Source organism: Scyliorhinus torazame, chromosome 15, assembly GCF_047496885.1.
Source record: "Scyliorhinus torazame isolate Kashiwa2021f chromosome 15, sScyTor2.1, whole genome shotgun sequence".
NCBI classification, from domain to species: domain Eukaryota; kingdom Metazoa; phylum Chordata; class Chondrichthyes; order Carcharhiniformes; family Scyliorhinidae; genus Scyliorhinus; species Scyliorhinus torazame.
In genome coordinates, this window is record NC_092721.1 from 164,131,354 (window position 1) to 164,157,049 (window position 25,696).

Below are 25,696 nucleotides of genomic sequence, written 5' to 3' on the forward strand. Positions count from 1 at the left end.
TGGACTGTGGGAGGAAACCGGAGCACCCGGAGGTAACCCAAACAGAGGCGATTAACCAGGCTGTTGCCTGGGATAGAACATTTAAGTTAGAAAGAGGGGTTGGAAAGGCTTGGGTTGTTTTCACTGGAGCAGGAAAGACTGAGGGGAAACCTGATCAAAGTGTACATGAATATGAGGGGCATTGACAGGGTGGATAGGAAGCAGCTGTTCCCCTTAGTTGAAGGGTCAGTTATGAGGTTCAAGGTAAGTGGAAGGAGGTTTTGGGGGGGCTTTGAGGGAAAACATTTTTACCCAGAAGGTCATGATGGTCTGGAATACAGTGGGAGGGTGGTAGAAGCAGCTTGCCTCACATTTTAAAAAGTACCTGGATGAGTACTTGGCACATCATAATATTCAAGGCTTTGGGCAAAGTGCTGGCAAATGGATTAGATGGCAGGTCAGATGTCTTTCATGCGTTGGTGCAGACTCGATGGGTCAAAGGGGCTCTTCTGCACTGTATTTTTCTGTGGTTCTGAATTAAAGTGTCTAAATAGTTCATATAAAACAGAGAAAACTGTGATTAAACTGTAGAGCAGTGTGATCAAATATAATTTCAGACCAGGTCAAGAGAGAGAGCATATCAAAAAGCCATAAATGTAATCCCCAGTCAGATGTGAATTATGAGGAAATAATGGAGGGCAGGAGATTAGGCTCTTTAGGACCTATTTTTGGGGTACTTTAAATGTTCTTGAAGCCTTGGAATTGAGTTCCAAGAGTGCATGTACATTGGTGAGTTCATCATGCCGGCTGCTGTATTGATGCAGGGGTGGCGTGGTGGGCACAGTGGTTAGCACTGCTGCATCACAGCATCAGGGACTCAGATTCAATTCCAACCTTGGGTGACTGTGTGGCGTTTGCTTCAGGTGCTCCAGTTTCCACCCACAGTCCAAAGATGTGCAGATTAGGTGGATTGGCCTTGCTAAATTGCTCTTGGTTCCATAGGTTAGGTAGGGTTATCGGGATAGGGCGGGGAAGTGGACCTAGTGTAGGCTGCTGTTTCGGAGGGTCGGTGCAGACTCGATGGGCCTCCTTCTGCACTGTAGGAATTATCTGAGTACAGTCCCATTCTATGAATAGCACGTGCATTTCTCCTTTAAGAGATACAGGCTAGGACTTCCGGTTGAGTGGATGCGGAGCTAAGCCGGGCATTTCGGCAGCTCCTGCGAAAACGGACTTTCGGGCTCACCAGAGGAGCCCCAACGGAGTTTTTTTCTGACTGATCCCGTGTGGGAAGGAGCAGTGAGGTCCCCCACCACAAGATTTGGCAGGGAGCAGCGGTGGAGCAACGAGGAAAGAGGCCATGGAGCAGAGAACAAAACAGGGAGAAGAAGGCAAGATGGCGGAGGGCGGATTGCAAGCAGCGTGGGGGACAGACCAGCAGGAGTTCTTTGGAATGATGCTCCATTCGCTGATGGGTGCGGAGGCCTCTCCGACCCCCCTGGAGCTGGAAGGGGCTCACCGGGTCCTGGCGAGGAGACCCAAGGCAGATGAGCCGCCAAGGGCGATAGTGGCAAGGTTCCATCGCTTCGTGGATAAAGAAAGTGTGCTGAGATGGGCCAAGAAGGTGCGGAGCAGCAGATGGGAGAACGCGGTGATCCGAGTATACCAGGATTGGAGCGCGGAGGTGGCAAAGAGGAGAACTGGCTTCAACCGGGCCAAGGCGGTGCTGCATAGAAAAAGAGTCAGGTTCAGCATGCTGCAGCCTGCGCGACTGTGGGTCACTTATCAGGACAGACACCATTATTTTGAAACGCCAGAAGAGGCTTGGACCTTTATACAGACGGAAAAACTGGACTCGAACTGAGGGGATGTGGTTGTATATGGGGTTGTAAATATGGGTAAAGAATATTTTGTGGGTGGGGTGATGGATGGGGATGTGGGTAGAGTTCTGGTTAAAATTCCTAAAATTTCCTTTTTTCCTGTCTGTAGACAAAATGATGATGATGGGGAATGTGGGCGTCGGTCCTGGAGGGAGGTGAGACTCGGGGATGAGGGAACTGGGATGCTGGCTGCAACAGGAGCTGCGCCACAGGAGGCGGGGCTGGTTCAGGAAAGCGTGGGGGGAATGGAGGAAGGTAAGGAGGAGGAGAGACTCCCACACGGGGGAGATCAACGGGAAGGCGGGGGAAGCCGTGGTCAGCAGAGGTCAGCTGACTCACGGAAGTAATATGGGGGGAGCAAAACTGCTAGAGGTGGATCTAGCGGGGGGAGGGGGGATTCTAGGGTTGCTGCTGCACTGTCCGAGGGGGAACTGAAAATGGAAGAGGTGGTCGGGCCTGGGGGACTGGAGGGAGTGGGAGGCGCGAGCACGGGACTGGCCTAAGATAGGAGATGGCTAGTCGGCGGGGGAGGGGGATGGGTAACCCCCCAATCCGGCTGATCACGTGGAATGTGAGAGGCCTAAATGGGCCGGTTAAGAGGGCCCGAGTGTTCGGGCACCTAAAGGGACTGAAGGCAGACGTGGCCATGCTTCAGGAGAAACATCTGAAGGTGGCAGATCAGGTCAGGTTAAGGAAGAGATGGGTGGGACAGGTGTTCCATTCAGGGCTGGATGCGAAGAATAGAGGGGTGGCAATACTGGTGGGAAAGCGGGTGTCATTTGAGCCCAAGAACATAGTAGCGGACAAGGGAGGCCGATACGTGATGGTGACTGGTCGGTTGCAGGGGACGGAGGTGGTACTGGTGAATGTATATGCCCCAAACTGGGATGATGCTGGATTCATGAAACGGATGTTGGGGCGTATTCCGGACCTGGAGGTAGGGAGCTTGATAATGGGTGGGGATTTTAACACGGTGCTGGACCCAGCATTAGATCGTTCCAGATCTAGGACGGGGAGGAGGCCGGCTGCGGCCAAGGTGCTTAGGGGGTTTATGGATCAGATGGGGGGAGTAGACCATGGAGATTTGCCAGACCTTTGGCCAAAGAATTTTCTTTTTCTCCCACGTACATAAGGCCTACTCCCGGATAGATTTTTTTGTTTTGGGCAGGGCACTGATCCCGAGGGTGGAGGGAACGGAGTATTCGGCCATAGCCATTTCAGACCATGCCCTGCACTGGGTGGAGCTGGAGCTGGGGGAGGAGAGGGACCAACGCCCGTTGTGGAGGTTGGATGTGGGACTGCTGACAGACAAGGAAGTGTGCAGGAGGGTGCAAGGGTGTATTGAAAGGTATCTGGAGACTAATGACAACGGGGAGGTGCAGGTGGGAGTAGTATGGGAGGCGCTGAAGGCGGTGGTCAGGGGAGAGTTAATCTCCATCAGGTCTCACAGGGTGAAGAGCGAGGGCAGGGAAAGGGAGAGGTTAGTGGGGGAGATTTTAAGGATGGACAGGAGCTATGCAGAGGCTCCGGATGAGGGACTACTCAGGGAGAGATGAAGTCTCCAGACGGAGTTCGACCTGTTGACCACAGGGAAGGCAGAGGCACAGTGGAGGAAGGCACAGGGGACGATATATGAATATGGGGAGAAGGCGAGCCGGATGCTGGCACACCAGCTCCGTAAGAGGATGGCAGCGAGGGAAATAGGTGGAGTCAAAGATGGCAGGGGAACTATGGTGCAGAGTGCTGGGAAAGTGAATGAGGCTTTTCAGGCCTTTTACGAGGAACTGTATAGGTCCCATAGGGTTCCCCTAGGGGGAAAAGAGGGGATGCGGCGATTCTTGGATCAGTTGAGGTTCCCAAGGGTGGAGGTGCAGGAGGTGGCTGGTCTGGGGGCGCCAATTGGGGTGGAGGAGCTGGTTAAAGGACTGGGGAGCATGCAGGCAGGGAAGGCCCCGGGGCCGGGTGGGTTCCCGGTGGAGTTCTACAGGAAGTATGTAGACCTGTTAGCCCCGTTGCTGGTAAGGACCTACAATGAATCAAGGGAGGGGGGGACCCTGCCCCCGACAATGTCGGAGGCGACGATCTTTTTGATCTTAAAGCGTGATAAGGACCCACTGCAATGTGGGTCAAATAGACCGATCTCGCTCCTTAATGTAGATGCTAAGTTGCTGGCAAAAATGTTGGCCATGAGGATTGAGGACTGTGTTCCGGGGGTGATTCACGATGACCAGGCGGGATTCGTAAAGGGTAGGCAGTTAAACACTAATGTGCGAAGGCTCTTAAATGTGATAATGATGCCATCGGTGGAGGGAGAAGCGGAGATAGTGACAGCCATGGACGCGGAGAAAGCCTTTGATCGGGTAGAGTGGGAGTATCTCTGAGAAGTGTTGAGGAGGTTTGGGTTCGGGGGAGGGTTTATTAGTTGGGTTCAGCTCCTGTATAAAGCCCCGGTGGTGAGTGTGGTCACGAACCGGCGGAGGTCGGAGTATTTCCGACTGTATCGAGGGACGAGGCAGGGGTGCCCCCTGTCCCCTCTGCTGTTTGCATTAGCAATTGAACCTTTGGCCATGGCGTTACGGGAGTCGGGGAAATGGAAGGGAGTGGTTCGAGGGGGAGAGGAACATCGAGTGTCGCTGTATGCAGATGACCTGTTGCTGTATGTGACCGGTCCAGTGGAGGGGATGGTTGAGGTAATGCAGATCCTACAGGAGTTTGGAGGCTTTTCGGGCTATAAGCTCAATGTGGGAAAGAGTGAGCTCTTTGTGACCCATCCGGGGGACCAGGGAAGAGGGATAGAGGACCTACCGTTGAGGAGGGCGGAAAGGAGCTTTTGATATTTGGGGATTCAGGTAGCTAGGAGTTGGGGGGCACTGCATAAACTCAATTTGACGCGATTGGTGAAACAGATGGAGGAGGATTTTAAAAGGTGGGACATGTTGCCACTCTCGCTGGCGGGTAGGGTACAGTCGGTTAAAATTGTGGTCCTCCCGAGATTTCTTTTTGTATTCCAATGCCTCCCAATTGTGATTACTAAGGCCTTTTTTAAGAGGGTAAGCAGGAGCATTACAGGATTTGTGTGGGCGAGCAAGACCCCGCGGGTAAGGAGGGGGTTCTTGAAGCGTAGCAGAGATAGAGGAGGGTTGGCATTGCCGAATCTGGGTGGTTATTATTGGGCAGCCAATGTGGCAATGATCCGTAAGTGGGTGATGGAGGGAGAGGGGGCGGCATGGAAGAGGTTGGAGATGGCGTCCTGCAAAGGAACGAGCCTGGGGGCGCTGGTGACGGCACCTCTGCCGCTCTCGCCGACAAGGTATACCACGAGCCCGGTGGTGGCGGCAACGCTAAAGTTCTGGGGGCAGTGGAGACGACACAGGGGGGCGACGGGAGCCTCGGTGTGGTCCCCGATCAGTGACAACCATCGGTTTGTCCCAGGAAGGATGGACGGGGGATTTCAGAGCTGGCATCAGGTAGGCATTAGAAGAATGGGAGACCTGTTCATTGACGGGACGTTTGCGAGCTTAGGGGCGCTGGAGGAGAAGTTTGGGCTACCCCCGGGAAACGCTTTCAGGTACATGCAAGTGAGGGCGTTTGTGAGGCGGCAGGTGAGGGAATTTCCGCTACTCCCGGCACAGGGGATTCAAGATAGGGTGATCTCGGGCGTATGGGTCGGGGAGGGCAAGGTGTCGGTGATATACCAGGAGATGAAAGAAGAGGGGAAGGCTTTGGTAGAGGAGCTGAAGGGTAAATGGGAGGAGGAGTTGGGGGAGGAGATTGAGGAGGGGCTATGGGCTGATGCCCTAAGTAGGGTTAATTCTTCTTCCTCGTGTGCCAGGCTTAGCCTGATACAATTTAAGGTGGTTCATAGAGCGCATATGACGGGGGCGAGGCTGAGTAGGTTCTTTGGGGTGGAGGACAGATGTGGGAGGTGCTCAGGAAGTCCGGCGAACCATGTCCATATGTTTTGGTCATGTTCTGGAGGGGAGTGGCGGGAACAATATCTAAGGTGGTGAAAGTCCGGGTCAAGCCAAGCTGGGGGCTAGCACTATTTGGAGTAGTGGACGAGCCACGAGTGCAGGAGGCGAAAGAGGCCGGTATTCTGGCCTTTGCGTCCCTAGTAGCCCAGCGAAGGATCTTGCTAATGTGGAAGGAGGCAAAGCCCCCCCAGCGTGGAGGCCTGGATAAATGATATGGCAGGGTTTATCAAGTTAGAGAGGATAAAGTTTGCCATGAGAGGATCTGCACAGGGGTTCTACAGGCGGTGGCAACCGTTCCTAGATCATCTCGCGGAGCGTTAGATGCAAGTCGGACAGCAGCAACAGCAACCCAGAGGGGGGGCGGGGGGGGGGCGAGGGCATCGTTCGTTGGGGGGGTGGGTCCTGTGGGGGGCATGTGAGCAAGAAAGCACATGAATGATCCGGAAACTGACATGTACGGGAAGAATCCAATGTACAAAGTTCTGTATTTTATTGACTTGCCATGTTCATGTCTTGCCACGCGAGTTCTTTTTCTTTTCTTTGTTACGGGGGGGGGGGGTTGTTTGTAAGGTGGAAAATATTGTTATTGAAAAATTCTTAATAAAAATATATTTTAAAAAATAAAAAGAGATACAGGCTAGCTTTAAGTGGTGCTCGCCACATAAAGCATTGGCTCTTTGCTGATGCATTCATCCAATCAATAGCATGGTTAGTGCTGGCTGGACACAAAGATTATTCAAGTGAGGAGGCAGCACTAATTGGCAAATTTCAATTGATATGTGTGGATAAATCATGCATTGTGATGCTTTTTGTCCATTTTTGAGGGTATGGAATGCACAGTCTCGAAAAGGAGCCAGCAGAATTGTGATGTATTGGTGTATGAGATGGAAATAAATCTAGAATATTATTATAAATTGAACTGTGGGATTAGGACATGAGGTGTTAGGATAAAACAAGGAATACATTTGAGTGTGAAGAAGTTTTCACAAAGAGTGATCAATACATGGATATATGGCTCATGAACAACCATGTGGAACAACCTGTGGAAATAATGTTCCTAGTGCCATAAGGCACTGATAGTAACATCTGTGGAGTATAGTCAGCATGTAAGGATTGTAATATGACGTTGATCTTGCAAGAGGTTAATTACTTCAAGAGTCAAAGGGAGATTCCACAGAACTTTATTCTATTGCATGTTTTGCCTGTGGTAAGTCATGTTCCCTTTTCAAAAAAGAGCAAGTCAATTATCCCCAATGTTCTAACTAATACTGGTCCCTCAATCAACATCACAAAAACATATTACCTGATCCTTTTTGCATTCTTGTTTGTTGCCTGCTGGCTGCCATGTTTCTTAGATTATAGATGACAATAGTGACTGCACTTCACAAATACTTAATTGGTGTGAAGCACTTTGGAATATCCTGTGGTCACGTAAAGTGATTTAAGTCTTTCTTTCTTTCGAGGATTAATGGGTAGAGTTCACGGTAGTGTTCTTGAACAGAACCTGCGGATTAGTGGGCCGAGTTGAGTGGCTTTCTACATGAGTTTTTGAAAATGTCTTGATTCACAGAAGCTTCCAATTGCCTTGTGAATAGACTATGAAGAAAATTTTGTTTCTGTACTTTAAACCCAGTCTAAAATCTAAAGGGATACTTTCACTGGCATGAGGCCATCAGCATTTACAATGGGAATGCAATGTGTTAGAGCTGATATTTTTAGAACTTACGATCTCTGTTAATGCTGTGCAGCTGCAAGCTGTTTAAAATTCATTTAGGTTTAAGAGATGTCCTGCAAGTGTTATAAATAGCCATTACATACTTTATGAAATCACACCTAACAATTCAGGCATCTAGACAACATATGCCACATCATCAACCTGGAAAATAAAATAAAATTCAACTTCGCTGCTAATGCAGTAAATGTAAATTGTGTAAAGATGGTATTTGTACTGCTTTAAGTTCTATTCTAAGTGAATTGTGGAGATTATCTTCAATAGTAATACATGTTAGACTTCACCTCATTGACACACTTGCGTAGTTAATAAGATGTAAGTTGTCAAATTGCATTGTATATAAGATTACTGATGAAAAGCCTTAATTTGTAAGATTTATTGGAACGTTGTTAAGAAGCCTTTAAATTGGAATCTTTTTAAACGCCAAAATAGATAAAGAACATGTGGAATTATAGCTGGAGCATATTTGTATATTTGGACTCCCACTGAGTCTAGCATTAGCAGTAAACCGAAGTCCAAACTGGGAGGCTGATTGGCTCGGAGAATGACCTGAGGGCTAGAATTGTGAAGCTAAGGTTAGGTGGTTGTAGGGAAGCCATGAGCATCCTTCAAATTGGTCATGAATTGCAACCATTTGGGTTGAAGGTATTCGTTGCATTGACAATGGTGTACAACTTGGCTGAATGTTGCAGAAGCTGCCTGCAGAGAGGGATAAAAATGCCAGATGCCTTTGCACTTGTCAGGAGGAACCATTCATCACAGGACACTTGCGAAGGAGGCTGTTGTCAGGGGAGAAGGTTAGCAACAAGTAGTGGGGCACTTGCTGAGAAGTTGCCATTTATGTCGGACATTACCAGTCGACGGGCAATTGTCATAGGCTGGCAAATGCCGGAAGCATCCAGAAGTGACTAAATTATCATAGTTGTTCGCGCTAGCCATCAAACCCCTGCCGATAGCCCTGTGGGACACAAAAAGCTGGAAGAGAATCGGGGGAGGAGACAGAGAGCACAGAGTCTCACTCTATGCAGAGAGGTGTACCAAGAATTCCCACACCGACACCGCAAAGAGGGAAAGTCAGAGGGGGTCTGGCTCTACCGAACCTACAATACTACCACTGGGCAGCAAAGGCAGAAAGAAATGAGGGGATGGGTACAAGAACCCGACACAGATTGAGTACAAATGGAGGAGGCATCCTGTAAAGGAACAACCCTCCGGGCCCTGGCCACTACAGCACTCCCATCCTCCTCAACAAGGTACACAACGAGCCCAGTGGTAGTGGCCACGCTGAGAACGTGGACCCAGTTGAGACAGCACTTCGGGATAACCAAAATGTCCCCTATGGCCCCCATCTGTGGCAATCACAGATTCCCCCTAGCAATGCTAGATCCCACCTTCAAAAGATGGAGGCTGGATGGGGGCACACTGACGGTCGGGGACTTCTACGTAGGGCACAGACTAGCAACACTGGACAAACTGACAAGGAAGTGGAAACTAGCAAAAGGACAGGAATTGAGACACCTCCAAATAAAGCACTTCCTCCGCAGAGACAGTAGGGTACCCCGGGGCCCCAGAAAGCACACTACTAGAGGACCTGATGATAGGCACAAGTAGCGAGAAGGGGGGGCTATGTGGGAAAATATACGGACAGCTACTGGACAGAGCTCGAACACCACTGGGCGGGACCGAACTGGGGACAGAGGTAGGATGGGGATTCTGGAGCGAAGCACTGAGCAGGGTGAACTCTACCTCCTCCTGCACTGTTCAAAGTGGTGCACAGAGCGCACCTGACCAGAACCCGAATGAGCAGGTTCTTCCCGGAGGTGGAGGACAAATGTGAGAGGTGCCAGAGGGGCCCAGCCAACCACACCCACATATTTTGGGCTTGCCCCAAGTTTGTTGTGTTCTCGACAGCCTTCTCCAAAGCTGTGGGGGTGAGGGTGAAGCCATGCCCAATAGTGGCAATCTTCGGGGTATTGGAGCAGCCAGAGCTACACATGGGGAAGGGGGCTAACGCCCTTACTTTCGCTTCCCTAATCGCACGCCGGAGAATCCTGCTCGACTGGCAATCGGCAGCACCACCCAAAGCTGCAGACTGGCTCCCTGACCTCTTGGAATTTCTCCACCTGGAGAATATTAAGTACGCCATCCGAGGGTCAGAGGAAGGCTTCCTGGATACTTGGGGCCTGTTACGAAACCTGTTCGTACCTGTAAAATATGTAGCTGCAGCAGTTAAGATGGACTAAGAAATTGGAGTTGAAGAGTTGGAAAGTGGTTTTGCATGTATGTCAGAGTTCTGTTGATGAAGTTAGAATCTTGAAGAAGATTGTGAGTTAAGAGACCAGGTTCAAGGATCTAAGAAGAAAAGACCTCCGAAGTCCCAGGATTCACAGAAACAAAAGTGCATTGTGTCAGACCTCAACGAAAGGAACGTTAAGCATTAATCTTCTCCAATACAGTTTTCTGGGTTGTATTCTAAATGAGTCATTGTCCTTTTTTCTAATAAATTTATTCCCTGACAAAGATTTGCTTACTCTGGGATTTAAGGAGTATAATGATGTAAGAAATACTCAGAAATTGCCAACAGTTTAGAGGTCTTCTCAAAAGCAAAATACTGCAGATCCTGGAAATTTGAACTATAAATGGAAAATACTGGCAATACTCCGCAAGATAGGTATCATCTTTAGTAAAAGTGTTACCATTTCAGGTTGCCCTGGCCAGAGTGAACATTGTTACAATCCCAATTGATGCCATAACTGAATGGGAAGATTCCAGAATGGAACTTTCTTTTTATAAAACCTGGAGGACGGTTTCTTCACAGCGCCAGGGACCTGGGTTTGATTCCTGGCTTAAGTCACTGTCTGTGCTGAGTCTGTACGTTCTCCCCGTGTGTGCGTGGGTTTCCTCCATGCTCCGGTTTCCTCCCACAGTCCAAAGGTGTGCAGGTTAGGTGGATTGGTCACGCGGAATTGCCCCGTAGTGTCCAACAGTTAGGTGGGGTTGCTGGGTTACGGGGATAGGATGGAGGTGTGGACTTGGGTAGGGTGCTCTTTCAGGGGCCGGTGTAGACTTGATGGACCGAATGGCCTCCATCTGCATTGTAAATTCCATGATTCTATGAAAACAAATTTTATGAACATACTGTAACACAAAAAGGTTAGAGCTAGAACTTGAACGTACACATGTTAAAATACATCTGCCACATTTTTTGGGCATAGGAGTTGTGATTTGAAACCTGCCTGTGTGAGCTATGTTGGAGGTGGGCAGCGCACAAACCTTTTGCGCCCACTACTTTTCCATGATTATAAAGTAGAATCAAGCGGGTTCCTCACTTCTGGCTTCCTCTGCTTTGCTGTGCAGATTAATATCTGTAAATATATATATATTTACTACGAATTTAATAATTAATTGGCACTGTAGCACAGTGGTCAGAACTGTTGCTTTACAGCGCCAAGGTCCCAAGTTCGATTCCCGGCTTGGGTCACCTGTCTGTATGGAGTCTGCACGTTCTCCCTGTGTCTGCGTGGGTTTCCTCCGGGTGCTTCGGTTTCCTCCCACAAGTCCCGAAAAACGTGCTGTTAGGTGAATTGGACATTCTGAGTTCTCCCTCCGTGTACCCGAACAGGCGCCGGAGTGTGGCGACTCGGGGCTTTTCACAGTAACTTCATTGCAGTGTTAATGTAAGACTACTTGTGACAATAAAGATTATTATTACGTGGATTCATATATGTCAATTCAGTAGCTACATAGTAATACACAGGTCCCTGTTCTTTGCAGGTAGAAAGAACACGTACACACATTGTGCCTGTTTTAGCTGGACACACATAAGTCACGGCCATTCACTGATTCATTCCCGGGGCAATGCATTGGCCAGTCAGAGTCCACTTGCCAAACAATCACGAATCTCTGGTCATACAATATAAATTGTTGTTTTCCCCTTACACCGGTATTCTTGTGAAGAGTCCATGTGTCTTTTTTCAGATGTACAATAAAATTTCCCAGAGGCTTCACAGAGGTGTAATACAAAATAAGACACCAAGCTGCAAAGGAAATATGAGGGCAGATGACCGAAAGCTTGGTCAAAGAGGTAGGTTTTAACGAGTGTGCTAAAGGAGGAAAATGAAATTGAGAGACTATGAGGTGTATAGAGGGAAATCAAGAGGTTCGGGTGGTTTTAGTAATGTTGCAGTATGTGGCCAAAAGTATGTAGTTGGAGGCTGCAAACAGTCTCTTATCCACCAGACCGCCAGCTTCTGATGCTGCTCAATGCATCACAACCCCATCACTTACCCATCAGCATTCTCTGGTAATCAGAACTCACACCTAACACCCAGATACTCCACCTCAACCTCATACACCCACCTCTCACTGCTTCCCCATACTTCCAGAGACTCAGCCTTGTCAGGCACATCATCCCCTCACAGTGCTACCCAATCACTGCAATTCTGTATTCTGTCTTGTAGGACAAGGTGACACACAACGGAAGGGAGAAGTGCAGAACCAGCAGGGGACAAGGATGTCAATGTTTCCAGGCCCCTGCAGAAGTGATGGCTCTCGGCATCATCAACCTGACTGTAACAAAGCCCATATGGCATTGCTGAGAACACGGATTACTGATATGTTCCCTTCTTATCTTAGCTCACAACTCATCCTCATGTCTGGCACAACGACCAAGCTACTGTTGATACGACCATGGATCGCTTACTCCCTGCCCCAATCACCCCCTGCCCCTCCTACCAAACCCTCAAACCAAACTTCCCCATCTGAGTTGCTGCTTTAGAACACCAAGAACTGCTGCCTGCCCAGCCACAGCAGATCCAGGAGGAAGAGAGAGTGCAACAGCAAGCAAGAGGCTCCATCACTAGTTCTGACACTCACGGCCTGCAGCTTGATACTGGCGCTGCACTTACCCTGGATGCAGGTTTGGGTTGGGACCAGCATATAACAAGTCAGGGGTAAAGGTTTGCTAATTTTCCAGTGCATTGGAGGGCGAGGATCTGGGTTCTGTTGCAGAGAATTCAATGGGATGGCATACAGGAGAGAGCCGATGGGCATACACAGAGATGCTGGATGTCTTGCCATATCTCTTCCGGTCTCTGGCATGGGGCATGAGGAGTCCAGCTCCTATTTGCCTTCTCCGCAGCCTCTGTTCCAAGGCTTTGGTGTGCAAGACCCAGAGGCACCATCATTGCTGCCTCCATACCATGTGAGGATGCAACAATATTCTCTGGAAAATGCAGGTACTCATTATATGTTGTACAATAAGATCCCATGCAAATGCAGACGACCTTAAAAGTAACCTTACCTGCAATGTAGGTGGCTGGTCCTTTTTGGAATGCTAGCACAGGGCTCCCCTTTCAGCACAGCATGTGTTGTTTTTCAAATGGTGCGTAAATTGGTGGTCAGCTAGACCTGTGTCTTCCTTTTTTTAAATATAAATTTAGTGTACCCAATTATTTTTTGCCAATTAAGGGGCAATTTAGCGTGGCCAATTCACCTAGCCTGCACACGTTTGGGTTGTGGGGGTGAAACTCACGCAGACACGGGAAGAATGTGCAAACTCCACACGGACAGTGACCTGGGGCTGGGATTGAACCCGGGTCCTCAGCGTGTGAGGCAGTAGTGCTAGCCACTGCACCACCATGCGGCCCTGGAGCTGTGTCCTCCAAATGATCGGACAGTGTGACATCGGGATAGTGCTCCTTCACAGCCTTCCAAGCATGCCGGGCCCCTCTTAAGAAGGCAGGTTGCAATTGAAGCAGCTTCCAGGTTGGCAGACCTTATCAAAGTATCACTGTGCCTCTGTAGAGCTGCCTTCAGCGGCACCACATTCCTGCCCCTGTGTCATTTATCAGTGTACTTTCATAGAATTACCATCTATTTTGTATGCAACAGAGTACAAATTTGAAAACAAATAGCGCTACTGAACATTAACACAGCCCTGCTCTCGTATCACACATACTCCAATGTGGGTACTGTTCAAGAAATAAAATCCCAGTCACTATTTAATGTCAAAGGTTGGGTTTAACATTTCCACACAAAGTTTCTGTATATATTATTTATGGATATTGCAAATAAAAGAAACAAATTACACCATGGGGTGGTGGTGGTGTTGCTCTTTTAATGAGTGGAATACTATCCCACCAGCGTCACCAATAATGTTGCCAAATTAACTAGATATGGCAGTTATTAATATTGCTTTTCAGAGTCGCCACGTATCAAATGATACCACCACCAGGCTTTACTGGATATCGATCAAAGGACCACACAACCAGTTAGTCAGTACAAGTATAAAGATGGTTTATTTACACACAAGAATTACTTCGACATGTAACACAAAACACTACAAGTTAAACTACACCTAACAACTACAATAACCTATACTTAACTTCAGGGCAACCGGTTCTTTGCAGATGGACAAGGCCTTTGTCCCGATCTTGCATGGCTGGGTGGAAGAAGTGACTGTTTCTGCTGGGCTCATCCGTCTGGTGGCGATCGTTGGTCTTGAATTTGTCTGTCTGGTCGTTATGCTGCACTTGGATTGGCATAGGCCGGATCCAAGAGAGACCGAGCACATGGCTGTGTCTCTTTTTATCCCTCTGGGATTTTGCGCTCTTTGGGGCGGCCCGTAGCTTTGGACCCAATAATTCGACAGGCTTCAATCACTGTCTTCGATTTTGGCCAATAAAGGGGCAGGTGCCTTGATGGCTGGGCATGTCCTGAGCAGTCATTGACCGTGGCTGTTTGGGCTTTCTTAGCAAAGGGAGTGGTGCCGGTTAGTCTGCAACTGTATTGGTTACCTGAGCAAAGTCCTTTTGTTCTGGGGAAATGGGCCATTAGAATGCAAACGAGCAGGGTGTTCGATCACGTCTAGCTATCTGGGTTGCAAATACACACCCATACTCTGAGTGCGCCTGAGTGCTGGGTTGGCCATAATTCCCATTGTCCTTTGCAGGTGGCCATCTGAGATGGCTACATCCCATCCTCTTGATCCTGAACGTGAAGTGTGGTGGATCACACTGTTGATCCCTCATCCGTCCTTGGGTGCCGGTTACCCTTGGTCAAGGACAGATTCTACACTACTCTGTCCTATGTTTTGGAGCATTTACCTAAGTTTTATTAACACATCATACATTCATAATCTCTGAGGGGTCACTATAAAACATTCAACTATTACACATTTAACTTATTCGCACAAGGGAATATCTTTTTTTTTAATAAAATATTTTATTGAAAATTTTTGGTCAACCAACACAGTACATTGTGCATCCTTTACACAATATTATAACAACACAAATAACAATGACCTATTTTATAAACAGAAAATGAATAAATAATAAATAACAAAAATGAAAACTAACCCTAATTGGCAACTGCCTTATCACAAGTAACACTCTCCAAAAATATAATTTAACAGTCCAATATATAATTATCTGTAGCAACGACCTATACATATTATACAGTATATATTAACAACCCTGAGAGTCCTTCTGGTTCCTCCTCCCTCCCCCCCCCTCCCCCCCCCCCCCCCACCCCCCCACCCCTCCTGGGCTTCTGCTGCTGCCTTCTTTTTTCCATTCCATCTATCTTTCTGCGAGGTATTCGACGAACGGTTGCCACCGCCTGGTGAACCCTTGAGCCGACCCCCTTAGAACAAACTTAATCCGCTCTAGCTTTATAAACCCTGCCATGTCATTTATCCAGGTCTCCACCCCCGGGGGCTTGGCTTCTTTCCACATTAACAATATCCTGCGCCGGGCTACTAGGGACGCAAAGGCCAAAACATCGGCCTCTCTCGCCTCCTGCACTCCCGGCTCTTGTGCGACCCCAAATATAGCCAACCCCCAGCTTGGTTTGACCCGGACCCCCACTACTTTTGAAAGCACCTTTGTCACCCCCATCCAAAACCCCTGTAGTGCCGGGCATGACCAAAACATATGGGTATGATTCGCTGGGCTTCTCGAGCACCTCGCACACCTATCCTCCACCCCAAAAAATTTACTGAGCCGTGCTCTAGTCATATGCGCCCTGTGTAATACCTTAAACTGAATCAGGCTTAGCCTGGCACACGAGGACGACGAGTTTACTCTGCTTAGGGCATCTGCCCACAGCCCCTCCTCGATCTCCTCCCCCAGCTCTTCTTCCCATTTCCCTTTTAGTTCATCTACCATAGTCTCCCCTTCGTCCCTCATTTCCCTATATATATCTGACACCTTACCATCCCCCACCCATGTCTTTGAGATCACTCTGTCCTGCACCTCTTGTGTCGGGAGCTGCGGGAATTCCCTCACCTGTTGCCTCGCAAAAGCCCTCAGTTGCATATACCTGAATGCATTCCCTTGGGGCAACCCATATTTCTCGGTCAGCGCTCCCAGACTCGCGAACTTCCCATCCACAAACAGATCTTTCAGTTGCGTTATTCCTGCTCTTTGCCACATTCCATATCCCCCATCCATTCCCCCCGGGGCAAACCTATGGTTGTTTCTTATCGGGGACCCCCCCAAGGCTTCAGTCTTTCCCCTATGCCGTCTCCACTGTCCCCAAATCTTCAGTGTAGCCACCACCACCGGGCTTGTGGTGTAGTTCCTCGGTGAGAACGGCAATGGGGCTGTCATAGACATAGACATAGAATTTACAGTGCAGAAGGAGGCCATTCGGCCCATCGAGTCTGCACCGGCTCTTGGAAAGAGCACCCTACCGAAGGTCCAAACCTCCACCCTATCCCCATAACCCAGTAACCCCACCTAATCCCCATAACCCAGTAACCCCACCCTACGGGCAATTTTGGACACTATGGGCAATTTAGCATGGCCAATCCACCTAACCCGCACATCTTTGGACTGTGGGAGGAAACCGGAGAACCCGGAGGAAACCCACGCACACACGGGGAGAACGTGCAAACTCCGCACAGACAGTGACCCAAGCCGGAATCGAACCTGGGACCCTGGAGCTGTGAAGCAATTGTGCTAACCACCATGCTACCGTGCTGCCCGTCACCATAGCCTGTAGGCTAGTCCCCCTACAGGACGCCCTCTCTAATCTCTTCCACGCCGCTCCCTCCTCCTCTCCCATCCACTTACTCACCATTGAAATATTAGCGGCCCAATAATACTCACTTAGGCTCGGTAGTGCCAGCACCCCCCCTATCCCTGCTACGCTGTAAGAATCCCTTCCTCACTCTCGGGGTCTTACGGCCCACACAAAACCCATGATGCTCTTTTCAATCCTTTAAAAAAAAGCCTTCGTGATCACCACCGGGAGGCACTGAAACACAAAGAGGAATCTCGGGAGGACCACCATCTTAACCGCCTGCACCCTCCCTGCCAGTGACAGGGATACCATATCCCATCTCTTGAAATCCTCCTCCATTTGTTCCACCAACCGCGTTAAATTTAACCTATGCAATGTGCCCCAATTCTTGGCTATCTGGATCCCCAGGTAACGAAAGTCCCTTGTTACCTTCCTCAACGGTAGGTCCTCTATTTCTCTACTCTGCCCCCCTGGATGCACCACAAACAACTCACTTTTCCCCATGTTCAATATATACCCTGAAAACTCCCCAAGTATCCGCATTATTTCTGGCATCCCCTCCGCCGGGTCTGCCACATATAGTAACAAATCGTCCGCATACAAAGATACCCGGTGTTCTTCTCCTCCTCTAAGTACTCCTCTCCACTTCTTGGAACCCCTCAACGCTATCGCCAGGGGCTCAATCGCCAGTGCAAACAATAATGGGGACAGAGGGCATCCCTGCCTTGTCCCTCTATGGAGCCGAAAATATGCAGATCCCCGTCCATTCGTGACCACGCTCGCCATCGGGGCCCTATACAACAGCTGCACCCATCTAACATACCCCTCTCCAAAACCAAATCTCCTCAACACCTCCCACAAATAATCCCACTCCACTCTATCAAATGCTTTCTCGGCATCCATCGCCACTACTATCTCCGTTTCCCCCTCTGGTGGGGGCATCATCATTACCCCTAACAGCCTCCGTATATTCGTGTTCAGCTGTCTCCCCTTCACAAACCCAGTTTGGTCCTCGTGGACCACCCCCGGGACACATTCCTCTATTCTCATTGCCATTACCTTGGCCAGAATCTTGGCATCTACATTTAGGAGGGAAATAGGTCTATAGGACCCGCATTGTAGCGGGTCCTTTTCCTTCTTTAAGAGAAGCGATATCGTTGCTTCAGACATAGTCGGGGGCAGTTGTCCCCTTTCCTTTGCCTCATTAAAGGTCCTCGTCAATACCGGGGCGAGCAAGTCCACATATTTTCTATAGAATTCGACTGGGAATCCATCCAGTCCCGGGGCCTTTCCCGCCTGCATGCTCCTAATTCCTTTCACCACTTCTTCTACCTCGATCTGTGCTCCCAGTCCCACCCTTTCCTGCTCTTCCACCTTGGGAAATTCCAGCCGATCCAAAAAGCCCATCATTCTCTCCCTCCCATCCGGGGCTTGAGCTTCATATAATTTTTTATAAAATGTCTTGAACACTCCATTCACTCTCTCCGCTCCCCGCTCCATCTCTCCTTCCTCATCCCTCACTCCCCCTATTTCCCTCGCTGCTCCCCTTTTCCTCAATTGGTGTGCCAGCAACCTGCTCGCCTTCTCCCCATATTCGTACTGTACACCCTGTGCCTTCCTCCATTGTGCCTCTGCAGTGCCCGTAGTCAGCAAGTCAAATTCTACATGTAGCCTTTGCCTTTCCCTGTAGAGTCCCTCCTCCGGTGCTTCCGCATATTGTCTGTCCACCCTCAAAAGTTCTTGCAGCAACCGCTCCCGTTCCTTACTCTCCTGCTTCCCTTTATGTGCCCTTATTGATATCAGCTCCCCTCTAATCACCGCCTTCAGCGCCTCCCAGACCACTCCCACCTGGACCTCCCCATTATCATTGAGTTCCAAGTACTTTTCAATGCACCCCCTCACCCTTAGACACACCCCCTCATCTGCCATTAGTCCCATGTCCATTCTCCAGGGTGGGCGCCCTCCTGTTTCCTCCCCTATCTCCAAGTATACCCAGTGTGGAGCGTGATCCGAAATGGCTATAGCCGTATACTCCGTTCCCCTCACCTTCGGGATCAACGCCCTTCCCAGCACAAAAAAGTCTATTCGCGAGTAGACTTTATGGACATAGGAGAAAAACGAGAACTCCTTACTCCTAGGTCTGCTAAATCTCCACGGGTCTACACCTCCCATCTACTCCATAAAATCTTTAAGTACCTTGGCTGCTGCCGGCCTCCTTCCAGTCCTGGACTTCGACCTATCCAGCCCTGGTTCCAACACCGTATTAAAATCTCCCCCCATTATCAGCTTTCCCATCTCTAGGTCCGGAATGCGTCCTAGCATCCGCCTCATAAAATTGGCATCATCCCAGTTCGGGGCATATACGTTTACCAAAACCACCGTCTCCCCCTGTAGTTTGCCACTCACCATCACGTATCTGCCCCCGTTATCCGCCACTGTAGTCTTTGCCTCGAACATTACCCGCTTCCCCACTAATATAGCCACCCCCCTGTTTTTCGCATCTAGCCCCGAATGGAACACCTGCCCCACCCATCCTTTGCGTAGCCTAACCTGGTCTATCAGTTTCAGGTGCGTTTCCTGTAACATAACCACATCTGCCTTAAGTTTCTTAAGGTGTGCGAGTACCCGTGCCCTCTTTATCGGCCCATTCAGCCCTCTCACGTTCCACGTGGTCAGCCGGGTTGGGGGGCTTCCTACCCCCCCCCTTGTCGATTAGCCATCCCCTTTTTCCAGCTCCTCACCCGGTTCCCACGCAGCTGTATCTCCCCCAGGCGGTGCCCCCCCGCCCATCCCCTCCCATTCCAGCTCCCCCCTCTCCCCAGCAGCAGCAACCCAGTAATTCCCCCCTCCCACCCCCCCCCGCCCCCCCCCGCTAGATCCCCCGCTAGCGTAATTACTTTCCCCATGTTGCTCCCAGAAGTCAGCAAACTCTGGCCGACCTCGGCTTCCCTCCGTGACCTCGGCTCGCACCGTGCGACGCCCCCTCCTTCCTGCTTCTCTATTCCCGCCATGATTATCATAGCGCGGGAACCAAGCCCTTCTCCCTTGGCCCCGCCCCCAATGGCTAACGCCCCATCTCCTCCACCTCCCCTCCTCCCCCCATCACCACCTGTGGAAGAGAGAAAAGTTACCACATCGCAGGATTAGTACATAAAACTCCTCTTTCCCCCCTTTTTAACCCCCCTCTTCGCCCCCCACATTCGCCCCACCACTTTGTTCAAACGTTCTTTTTAATAACCCGCTCATTCCAGTTTTTCTTCCACAATAAAAGTCCACGCTTCATCCGCCGTCTCAAAGTAGTGGTGCCTCCCTCGATATGTGACCCACAGTCTTGCCGGTTGCAGCATTCCAAATTTTATCTAAGGATCTAATGGTCCCATCTAAGGACCATTTCTCTATCCTTAAAACGGAGGAATCTCACCACTATGGCTCTGGGAATTTCTCCTGCTCTCGGTCCTCGCGCCATCACTCGGTATGCTCCCTCCACCTCCAACGGACCCGCCGGGGCCTCCGCTCCCATTAACGAGTGCAGCATCGTGCTCACATATGCCCCGACGTCCGCTCCCTCCGCACCTTCAGGAAGACCAAGAACCCTCAAGTTGTTCCTCCTTGCGTTGTTCTCCAGTGCCTCCAACCTTTCCACACATCGTTTCTGATGTGCCTCATGCATCTCCGTCTTCACCACCAGGCCCTGTATGTCTTCCTCATTCTCGGCTGCCTTTGCCTTCACGACCCGAAGCTCCCGCTCCTGGGTCTTTTGTTCCTCCTTTAGCCCTTCGATCGCCTGTAGTATCGGGGCCAACAGCTCTTTCTTCATTTCCTTTTTGAGCTCTTCCACACAGCATTTCAAGAACTCTTGTTGTTCAGGGCACCATGTTAAATTGCCACCTTCCGACGCCATCTTGGTTTTTGCTTGCCTTCCTTGCCGCTGTTCTAAAGGATCCACTGCAATCCGGCCACTTTCTCCTCCTTTTTTCATCCGTATCCAGGGGGGATTCCCTTCTGGTTTACCGCACAGTGTTTTTAGCCGTCAAAATTGCCGTTGGGGCTCCTATCAAGAGCCCAAAAGTCCGTTTCACCGGGAGCTGCCGAAACGTGCGACTCAGCTGGTCATCGCCGCACCCGGAAGTCCCGCACAAGTGGGGGGGGGGGGAATATCTAACTATCACTATCTAAGCTACTCTCATGCTGCTGGTAAATATAAAAAGGAACTTATGTACAATACAAAATTTTTTAACCAACGGCAGCATCACATTTGTACTTAACTTATCAACGTTACAGAGGTGTACATTCTTTATTTTTATCGGTAGTTATATTGTTTGTTGGGCTCGGAGTGTATATATTGGGGAGCGGGAGTCTCTTTTTCGCCATTTGCGGAGTCTAAGTGTCTGTATGACACTGCAAATTATCGCTATCACCAGAAAGGCCTCTACTGTTTATGAAAGGGAATACCATTTAACAATGTTTTCGCACCAAGTGGGGGTATCAATGTTTATCTCTGTGTGGTGTGGTGTCCGGGCTAGGGGTATCATGTTGTGTGGTCATATTCGGGGCTGGTGTGCTGTGGGATACAGAGGCTTGTAATGCGCGCAGTTGTAGGCGTCCAGCGATGATCACAATGTAGGTCATCAGTCCTCTCTTCATCTTGTCTTCTGTTCTTCGTTCTTCGAATATTCCTGGGGGTGCAAGCATAATATCTGTTATTATCGTTAGTTAACATCTCGTTTTGTTTGTCTTTCTCGCCTTAACTTCAATTACCCATTAGAATCGTCACCATGTGTGACTCCCTCATTTTTTTTTAAAATAATCTTTTTTAGAGACAAGACATGCGAGAAAGAAAAAAAATTCCTTTTAAGTGCAGCGAATCTTGCAGCTTGTGGTCGATGCGGGGAGTGGGCGGACAATTTCACCGTCCAGTCTTTTCTTTACTACAACCATTGATGATTGAGGCTCATTCTTAACTAGCCGAATTTTAGGGCGACTGGTTTTATAAAGTTTCTTCATCCCAGGGTCCAGAGGTAGTTCGCGTATAGCTGCACATATGTGACAACCAAGTGGGTCAAACATGTAAATAGCAGGTGGGGAAGCAAGCAACCAAAGAGTCACGGAAGGTAAAGTGTTGAGTGTACAGACTGTGGCAAAGGGCATTCTTTAAACCACAATAAGAGCAGAGAAGGGAAAACTAAGACCTGCCAAAGACAGTGAAAAGTGTAAAGAACCATTCCAAAGTACTCGAAGTGACGGAAACATGAGGTGCGTGTGGGGCCGTGGCAGGGCAAGATTGGGTGGGATTCCCGGGTAGGGCGGTGATCAGTGCCGTTGCTCCACTACCCGAGCTTAACTGACCGGGTGCATTTGAGGTTCTCGGGCAGGACAGGGATTATTGCCGTTATTCCCTATCTGGGTGACCTAAACGAGCGGAAAGAATTTGTGACACATGTGAGATCCAACAATTGTTCCTTTAACGGCCATTGGTCAGTAAATGGCGTCGGAAGAGTAGCTATGACTGTATCAAGAAATTGGGTGTCAGGCTGACATTAATTAAAACCATGTAGCAATAAGAAAGAAAGGAGGAAATAAAAGGCGGGCAGGCTCCATCAGTAAGCAGGGGATTCCCTTCTGGTTTACCGCACAGTGTTTTTAGCCGTCAAAATTGCCGTTGGGGCTCCTATCAAGAGCCCAAAAGTCCGTTTCACCGGGAGCTGCCGAAACGTGCGACTCAGCTGGTCATCGCCGCACCCGGAAGTCCCGCACAAGTGGGGGGGGGGGAATATCTAACTATCACTATCTAAGCTACTCTCATGCTGCTGGTAAATATAAAAAGGAACTTATGTACAATACAAAATTTTTTAACCAACGGCAGCATCACATTTGTACTTAACTTATCAACGTTACAGAGGTGTACATTCTTTATTTTTATCGGTAGTTATATTGTTTGTTGGGCTCGGAGTGTATATATTGGGGAGCGGGAGTCTCTTTTTCGCCATTTGCGGAGTCTAAGTGTCTGTATGACACTGCAAATTATCGCTATCACCAGAAAGGCCTCTACTGTTTATGAAAGGGAATACCATTTAACAATGTTTTCGCACCAAGTGGGGGTATCAATGTTTATCTCTGTGTGGTGTGGTGTCCGGGCTAGGGGTATCATGTTGTGTGGTCATATTCGGGGCTGGTGTGCTGTGGGATACAGAGGCTTGTAATGCGCGCAGTTGTAGGCGTCCAGCGATGATCACAATGTAGGTCATCAGTCCTCTCTTCATCTTGTCTTCTGTTCTTCGTTCTTCGAATATTCCTGGGGGTGCAAGCATAATATCTGTTATTATCGTTAGTTAACATCTCGTTTTGTTTGTCTTTCTCGCCTTAACTTCAATTACCCATTAGAATCGTCACCATGTGTGACTCCCTCATTTTTTTTTTAAATAATCTTTTTTAGAGACAAGACATGCGAGAAAGAAAAAAAATTCCTTTTAAGTGCAGCGAATCTTGCAGCTTGTGGTCGATGCGGGGAGTGGGCGGACAATTTCACCGTCCAGTCTTTTCTTTACTACAACCATTGATGATTGAGGCTCATTCTTAACTAGCCGAATTTTAGGGCGACTGGTTTTATAAAGTTTCTTCATCCCAGGGTCCAGAGGTAGTTCGCGTATAGCTGCACATATGTGACAACCAAGTGGGTCAAACATGTAAATAGCAGGTGGGGAAGCAAGCAACCAAAGAGTCACGGAAGGTAAAGTGTTGAGTGTACAGACTGTGGCAAAGGGCATTCTTTAAACCACAATAAGAGCAGAGAAGGGAAAACTAAGACCTGCCAAAGACAGTGAAAAGTGTAAAGAACCATTCCAAAGTACTCGAAGTGACGGAAACATGAGGTGCGTGTGGGGCCGTGGCAGGGCAAGATTGGGTGGGATTCCCGGGTAGGGCGGTGATCAGTGCCGTTGCTCCACTACCCGAGCTTAACTGACCGGGTGCATTTGAGGTTCTCGGGCAGGACAGGGATTATTGCCGTTATTCCCTATCTGGGTGACCTAAACGAGCGGAAAGAATTTGTGACACATGTGAGATCCAACAATTGTTCCTTTAACGGCCATTGGTCAGTAAATGGCGTCGGAAGAGTAGCTATGACTGTATCAAGAAATTGGGTGTCAGGCTGACATTAATTAAAACCATGTAGCAATAAGAAAGAAAGGAGGAAATAAAAGGCGGGCAGGCTCCATCAGTAAGCAGGACACCGTAATTCTTATGCGGCTCCTTTTTCTCATCATCTGGACACCTCCGGGTTCTGTATCGAAAAGCGTTATAAAAGGGTTACCATAACGGGAGCCAGACTCAGAATCGTCACCATCTCCCAGTTGCCAGACTCGTGTCTGCCGTTTTTGTGCCGTGGCCCGTGGGCCATCGTGGAATCCGAATCATCATGTCTTACCAGTCTACAAAAGTTGTTGCGGTGCCAAAGAGGGGTTCGCTTGTCGTGAGGGGCGATGGCAGCAAAGGGCAAATTACTGTTGTCTGGCGGTGGCGGTGGCTCTGGCTGTGGAAGGGGATATTGGGTTCCAAACATGTCCTGGTCGTGGTTCCAGGGGCTGGTGTGACTGGGGCCGGAGAGGTTGTACCAGTGGTCAGTGATCGTGGTCAATTCGGGAATGCTGGCGCTATCGTCTGAATCAAGCTCAAGGTGGAAAGTCGTACTTGTGGGCGGAGACAATGTCGGGTCTGTGGACGTGGAAGTGCTGTCATGGCTGGGGGAGGGTTGGAATAGGTTGTCGATGTGCGGGGTGGAATTATGTGCTATTGCCAGGGAGATGTGGTGGGAGTGGCTACATTGGGTTCCATAGACTTTAAGCTGGTTGATGGGGAACCAACCAGTTTTACCATTGGGGTACGTTATCTTGTACACAGAGGGGCTCACCTTGTCCGAAATGGAGTAGGGTCCTGCAAATTTAGGGGAGAGGAATGAACTGGGATTGTACAGGGAAACCATCACTTGCTGACCGACTGTATACTCTACGTGGTGGACTGTTTTATCAAAGCAGGCCTTACCCTGCTTTTTCCCAGTGCCTAGTCGGACAGCTGCAGCGAGCTGTGCTGCTTTAATATTTTCCGTGACTTGTTGGACTGCTTTTTCATGGGTGAGGGCGGTGACTGTGGGGCTTGCCAAATCGAGACCTAATAAATATTCAGTTCTTTTCATGGGCCGTCCGGTCATGAGAGTGTGGGGTGTGAAACCTGTGGAACTGGATACTGTGTTCCTCATAAACATAAGGGTTAATGGGAGAACTGTGTCCCATGAGGTGTTATGCTGTTGCACCATTTTTCTAATGGTCGTTTTCAAGGTGCGATTCATTCGTTCAACAATGCTGCTGGATTGGGGGTGATACGCTATGTGAAATTTTTGCTTGAGTCCAAAAATCGTTAGGACATTCTGCATGACTCTGCCGGTGAAATGGGAACCTTTGTCTGACTCAATGCTGCGGAGAAGACCCCAGCGTGTAAATATCTGTTGGGTCAAAATCTTAGCTGTGGCTTTCGTTGTGTTTGTCCGGGAGGGAAATGCTTCCACCCATTTTGTAAAGGTGTTGATTATACTAATACATATTTAAAACCATTTCTGCAGGGGGGGAGGGGACCAATGTAGTCAAGCTGTACATTTGTCCATGGGCCATTAACAGGTCGGGTGTGTCTCAATTGTCCTTTCTTGGAGTATCTTTCAGGATTGTTCTGTGCACAGATTAAGCAATTCTCAGCATAATGCGTGACGTCTGCTTTTAAATTGGGCCACCAGCACAAAGGTCTTAAATGGGCAATGGTATTGTCTATCCCCTGATGTCCGTGTCCGTCATGAAACTGGTAAATTATCTGGTTTCTGTCCTGGGTGGGGACCACATAAATTCCATTTTTCAAAACTATACCGTCCTGTACCATCAGTGAGTCCTTGAATTTGGCATAGAGGGCTGGGAAGTTACGGTCTAAAACTTGCTTAAGAGTGTCATCTGTCTTTTGGATCTGGGCTAAATCTTCGATATTGGTCTGTGAAACCTGGACTGCGTGTATCGGTTCACTTTCGGGGGGTTGCCTAAAGTGTCCGTGACGTGACCCTGTCTTGGCTA